The sequence below is a fragment of the Ascaphus truei genome, chromosome 2 (assembly GCF_040206685.1).
Source record: "Ascaphus truei isolate aAscTru1 chromosome 2, aAscTru1.hap1, whole genome shotgun sequence".
NCBI lineage: Eukaryota > Metazoa > Chordata > Amphibia > Anura > Ascaphidae > Ascaphus > Ascaphus truei.
In genome coordinates, this window is record NC_134484.1 from 482,592,406 (window position 1) to 482,598,615 (window position 6,210).

The 6,210-nt window shown below is 46.8% G+C and overlaps 1 pseudogene; it reads right to left on the reverse strand.

Annotated features, from left to right (window-relative positions):
* LOC142488035 (uncharacterized) overlaps positions 1–4,442 on the reverse strand; it is a 30,005-nt pseudogene extending 25,563 nt beyond the window's left edge.
* Between the last annotated feature and the right edge of the window lie 1,768 nt (positions 4,443–6,210).

The window sequence follows — 6,210 nt, forward strand, 5'->3', positions numbered from 1 at the left end:
GGGAAAGTCCCCCCATTCGCTTCTCTACAAACGAATCATGATATCCCCTCTAACGATTTTTTCAGATTTCTCCAGGTTAGGCATTATATCCAATCAGTCTACAAATCAAGCCAACCCCATGCTTTAACTCTGTTTGAGGACTGGTGTCTACACCAGCCCCACACAAAGGGCATCATCTCCAGAATTTATCAAAGCCTATCCTCCATCAAGAGAAATCAAACCCCCGATAAATATATGGTATCCTGGGAAAAAGACCTCAACTTCTGTATAGATCTCGATACCTGGAAAGACATCTGGGAAGCTGCCACCAAAAATTCATCGTGCGTAGTAATAAAAGAGAATATTTACAAGTTAATATTCAGATGGTATATGACTCCTGCCAGACTGCACTCTTTTCTCCCAGCGGTCTCCCCTCTGTGCTGGAGTGGTTGTGGTGAAGTGGGGAATATCCTGCATATATTCTGGTCATGTCCCAAAATCCAACAAACATGGACGGAAGTGTTCACCTTAATACACAAGATCCTAGAAATCACTGTCCCACATGACCCAGTATATATATTGCTAGGCAGGCCAATAGCCAATATTCCCCAGAAAAAAGCTAGATTACTAGCACAAATGTTAAATGCTACACGGTGTACAATTGCCAAAAATTGGAAACAACCTGCCCCCCCATCCTTAAACCAAATAAATAACAAAATTTGGCATATAGTTTATATGGAAAAACTCTCAGCCTATCTGGTCGGTGACTGACTGAATGGGTGGTTTTGGGTGACTGACTGGGTGGGTGACTGACTGGGTGGGTGGTTTTGGGTGACGGACTGGGTGAGTGAGTGTCAAGAGAGAGGGGATTTGGCCCGGGATTAAAGGGTTTACACCCCATTTGGCCACCCTCTACTCTCACCTGGGAAGCAACGGGTTAACTGGACTGGGGTCCAGTAATGTGGTTTTGCCTTGCTTCAGCCATCCAACTGTTTATTCCCCTGTAAAAATGTATTGTTTCTGTTCCAGTGACTGCACCACACAAACACCGGGATCCATCCTGGAGGGCAAGGGTTAATAGTTGAATAGTGATTCTAGCCCTTTGTTTAAGTTACCCTCAAAGATGCCTGCCTACTAAGGAATGCAACCAAATGTTTAGCCGGTCCTAAGAGACAGATATTAATATCTCTCTTAATTTTAGTATTACACGGTAATATTTAGTCTCATTGGGAGCATACTCTCCCCCGGCGCCACCCACCCCAAACACACCACCACAGCCCTCTTGCTGTGCTGGAGGCGGCACAACGCGGGGAACCTGCGCACCCGCCGCCCGGTTACGGCCGGAGCCCCCACCCGCCGCGCGGGAGACACGCGCTCCCGCCCGAGCACCCTCTCCCTGGCGCCAAACCACCACCGACCACCTGCTGTGATGGAGGCGGCACTGAGCGGGCAACGCGCGCCCCCCCATCCGTCAAGCGAGATGGGTAGGCAGATTATTGGAGATAAGGAAAAAGCAGAGGTATTAAACAAATTCGTTGCCTCTGTGTTTACCAGGGAAGAATCAAGTTCAATAGTAGTGCCGCAGGAGGAAGCCACAATCTCCATATTAAATGAACAATTTGTTCATTAAGGAAGTAGTTCATAAGCAACTTGAAAAAATGTAAGTAAATAAGGCACCTGGCCCCGATGGTATACATCCAAGATATCTCAAGGAGTTAAGCTCAGTAATATCAAAACCATTATATTTAATATTCAAGGACTCCATTTCCACAGGCTCAATACCACAAGATTGGCATAAAGCAGATGTGGTGCCTATATTTAAAAAGGGATCTAGATCACAACCAGGGAATTACAGACCTGTAAGCCTGACTTCAATAGTGGGGAAACTACTTGAAGGTTTATACGGGATAATATACAATAGGGGAAGTGGGGGAAGGGAATGATAACCTCTGCTCAGCTGATAGTGATTAAAGATAGGTGGGTAAGTACTGGTGCTGTGCTGAGAAATATACTGATAATACAACTAAGAAAAAGAACACAGCTGATCGCACAGCTGAGTTCTTTTTTTTAGGTGTATTATTAATACGGGATAATATTCAGGAATACCTAATGGAAACAAAATTATTAGTAATAGTCAGCATGGATTTATGAAGGATAGATCTTGCCAAACTAATCTTATTTGTTTCTTTGAGGAAGTAGGAATTTAGACCAGGGTAATGCAGTTGATGTGGTCTACTTAGATTTTGCAAAGGCTTTTGATACGGTTTCACACAAGAGGTTGGTGTACAAAATAAAGAAAATTGGACTCAGTAATAATATATGCACCTGGATTGAAAACTGGTTAAAGGACAGACAACAGAGGGTTGTCATAAATTGAACTTTTTCAGGTTGGGCTAAAGTCATGAGTGGAGTACCTCAGGGATCGGTACTGGGACCCCTGCTTTTTAAACTTGTTTCTTAATGACCTCGAGGTTGGGATCGAGAGCAAAGTCTCCATCTTTGCTGATACTAAATTGTGTAAGGCCATAGAATCAGAGCAGGATGTAATTTCTCTTCAGAAGGACTTGGAGACTGGAAACGTGGGCAGGTAAATGGCAGATGAGGTTTAATACAGATAAATGTAAGGTTATGCATTTGGTATGCAAGAATAAAAAAGGCGAATTACAAATTAAATGGGGATGAATTGGGGGAATCCTTGATGAGGTCTGCCATGCTTTCCAAGCATGCCCCTGGTCAGACCTGACTTTTTACAATCTCCCCCAGACTTAGGGCCTCATGCAGAGAGCAGCGCTATTTAGAATTGGAGAGGGGAGTAAAATTTAGCTTTATTGGAGAGTTTTTTTCTCCATATGCAGAAAGGGCATAAAACTGCATTTACAATCCTTTCTGCATATGGAGAGTTTCAACCAGCGCTATGAGCGCTATGAGCGCTGTTGAAACTAGTGGGAAAGAAATCGTTTTTTTGTTTTTTTTCTTCACCGGCCGCGGAGCGCCAGCTTCTTGGTGGAGAGGAAAAATGTTGAAAATCGTGCCATTTTTTTGGCGCGAACAGCCACTAGATGGCGCTCGCGGCTCTCTGCATACGGCCGTTTTAAACACTGGAGAGATTAGGATCTCTCCAGCCGCGCGGCGAGTTTCAAGAAAAAAAAAAAAAAAAATGGCTCTTTTTTTAAAACTTGCCATTATCTGCCTTTCTCAAGGCAGAATTCGCCAAAACATGCCGCTATCCCTGTTAGCGCTGCTCTCTGCATGAGGCCCTTAGATACAATACTTTAAGGCACAGTCATAAGCCCACCCCTTTCTACAGAATACTTTGAAGCTGCTCTTCTTTGATTAAGACAATTGGCACCTTGAGTGGGCTATCCAGGATGGACCCCGCCCCAAGTAAGTTCCTTTGAAATTCAGCAGACAAACAGTCCTGACCAGTTTCAAACCCAGCATTTGGTATTTTGTTAAACAAGTGTAGCTCATTAACCCCTCAAGCACCAAAGGGATTAAACATACCCGATATCTCATGACATTATCATGACAGCAACATGTAGAAAATGAGGGGTTAACCCCTTGTATGCTACAGACGTGAAGCTACCACATGTTTGGGTTTCTATATGGCGGCGCATACACAGAGACCCAGACACAGCACCCACCTCTATGCCTGGGGTCACCCTAATCTCCCTCAGCTGTAGTTCTGCACTGCAGATTGGGGGAGGGAAGAGGGCTCTGTGTCTCACTTCTACATCTCCAGTTCTGCACAGACCTCCCCCCCCCCCCCTCCCCTCCCCTACACAGACCTGCTCCCCTCCCCCACCCAGACACGTTCTGTAAAACTGGGACATGAAAGAATGCAGCAGATATTTGGGACATCAGAACATACTGTCAGACCAGGACTGTCCCCGGGCAACAGGGTCAGTCTCACACAGAGAAGCTATAGCCCATAACACACACATGATGCTGCCCCTGTGGTAATGAAGGAGTTAAACTCCAACCAATACTCCCTCAATCTAATTACTTTCTAACTCTATTTAATAACTTTCCCAATCTTATCCTCACTGATTCCTAATGTTAATTCCCAATGTAAAATAACCCCCATTATCTCCCAGTCCCTGTGATACAGGAGGAGTAACCCCCCCAGTGCCAGAGGCTCCCCCTCACTATCAGAGGCTCAGCCTCTCAGGCTCCTGTGTGTAAGGAAGCTCAGAGCAGCACTGGGATAATGTGCACAGGTCACACAAGGGAGGGGAAGGGAGGAGGAGGAAAGCACTTACCCAATAACACAGGCTGAAGATCTCTGTGCAGCAGGGGGTGGGCAATGTGAGGGGGGCACAGGAAAAGGGACTTAGAGGCTGCAGAGCCTATTCCTCAGTGTGTGTGCTGTGTGTGTAGTGACGTCTGGTGATATACTCTGTGTGCTGTGTCTGTGCTCAGGATCAGTGTTTCAAACACCAGTACATCTGGCTGCAGCAGCTGGACCATAGAGAGGGAAGAGGAGAGGCCAGAGCGCCTCTAACCAGCTCCTCCTGAGCTCATATGGAACAGTGACCCCTGGTGGGCTCCCAAGCAAGGTGCGGTGAGCGCCCCCTGGTGAGAGCTGCACGTGGTGCTGGCTGTGGGCTGGTGAGAAACAGTGATAATCTCACCCCGATCTCCCACCGTATATAGTGAGGTCTGGTGATATACTCTGTGCCCGTGTGTGTAGTGACGTCTGGTGATGTACTCTGTGCTGTGTGCAGGGCCGCCAACAGAAATCATGGGGCCCAGGACAAATGAAAACAGGGTAGTCCCTCTAGTATGACCCACCCAATCTCATATTGTTCCGTGTGGTCTAACCAGCCCCCATACATGGTCGTGTCTGGTGGTGCACCTGTAGGCAACAGGACTCCTGAGTCTCCCGCATGATGGTATTAGGGGATTGTCACTCCAGACAGGCAGCTGAGGTAGTGGATGCGAGTCCTACCTATATCATGTGCAGCGCCTCCACCTCATCAGGATCTAAGCGTCCGCAGGGAGATGGTTCTGATGAGGAACTCCTTCTTGGTGGTGATTGCCCCTGGAGAGTAATTTCAGACTCACACCATGGGGGTCTCGTTGAACAATAGTGAAACCCAGTGATTTAGACCGACGCTAAATAAACAGTGCAGTGATAAAGTGATGAATTCACATATAAGATGAAGTGTAACTAAAACAAATTCTCAGCCTTCCTATGGGGAATATGTACAGATTCCCCTCAAGTAGAATGGACACAGGTGGTTGGAAGGGAGCAATGGTAGCAGGAACACCCCAAAAAATAAGATACAAAAAAATGATTGTGCAGTATATAAAAATGTTGAAGACAGAGGAAAATCTTGGCTCTAGAGATTGCCTACTTACAGCAGGTAAGTGAAAGAATCAGCATGTGGATAGGCCAGAAGGTATGTTGCAGACCGCAATTGCAGGATCCCAAACGACTGGAGGTGAAGGAGATCTCACTCGGGTTTAAAAAGCGATATAAGAAATGTACTTACAATAAGTACATATAAAATGTACACATAGCGTTTTCTTTGAGGTATAACGAGCGTCGGTAGATGGACCTCTAGCTGTTGCAACTCCAGGTGATCCTCACCGGATCACGGTGAATGGCGTGTGACGTCACTTCCGGCGCAAGGGTGACGTCTTCCGGTCTGGAACACACAGGGGCTGGCAGCAACGAAAGAACCGCAAACTCGGCACCTTCACCTTCTCGGCAGCTGTGCAGGCTGCGGATGTCTTGAAGATAGCTCTACGCGTTTCGCTGTGTAGACCACAGCTTCCTCAGGAGCGAAAATGAGTCCATTTCTTATATCGCTTTTTAAACCATAAATTGATTTGTTTGATCTGCACTATAGTTTCCTTCTGTTTTTCTGTGGTACCCCTACCCGAGTGGTATGGGCCAGCTGCCCCTCACAGTTAGCCACTTCAGCCGCACATTTCTCCGTGCTCCCCTTTAAAAGGTACGCCCTCCCAATGGAGTGGGATCCCTTCTCCCTCGCAGGGAGATCACCCCTGTGCCAGGTCCCTGGACACAGTTGGCCTTCTATGGCTGGATATAGAACAGTGCCACTAGTTACTGCACTAGTAGGCACATCGATTCCGCCTCTGCCTCAGAACTTGCTGCTCCACACTTCACCTCGCAGCATCAACACTAACTTTTGGCAGTGCAGTGCCTTATATACCTCAGGAGGCAGGCACATCTCTGATGTCATTAACTGTGGACTCAGA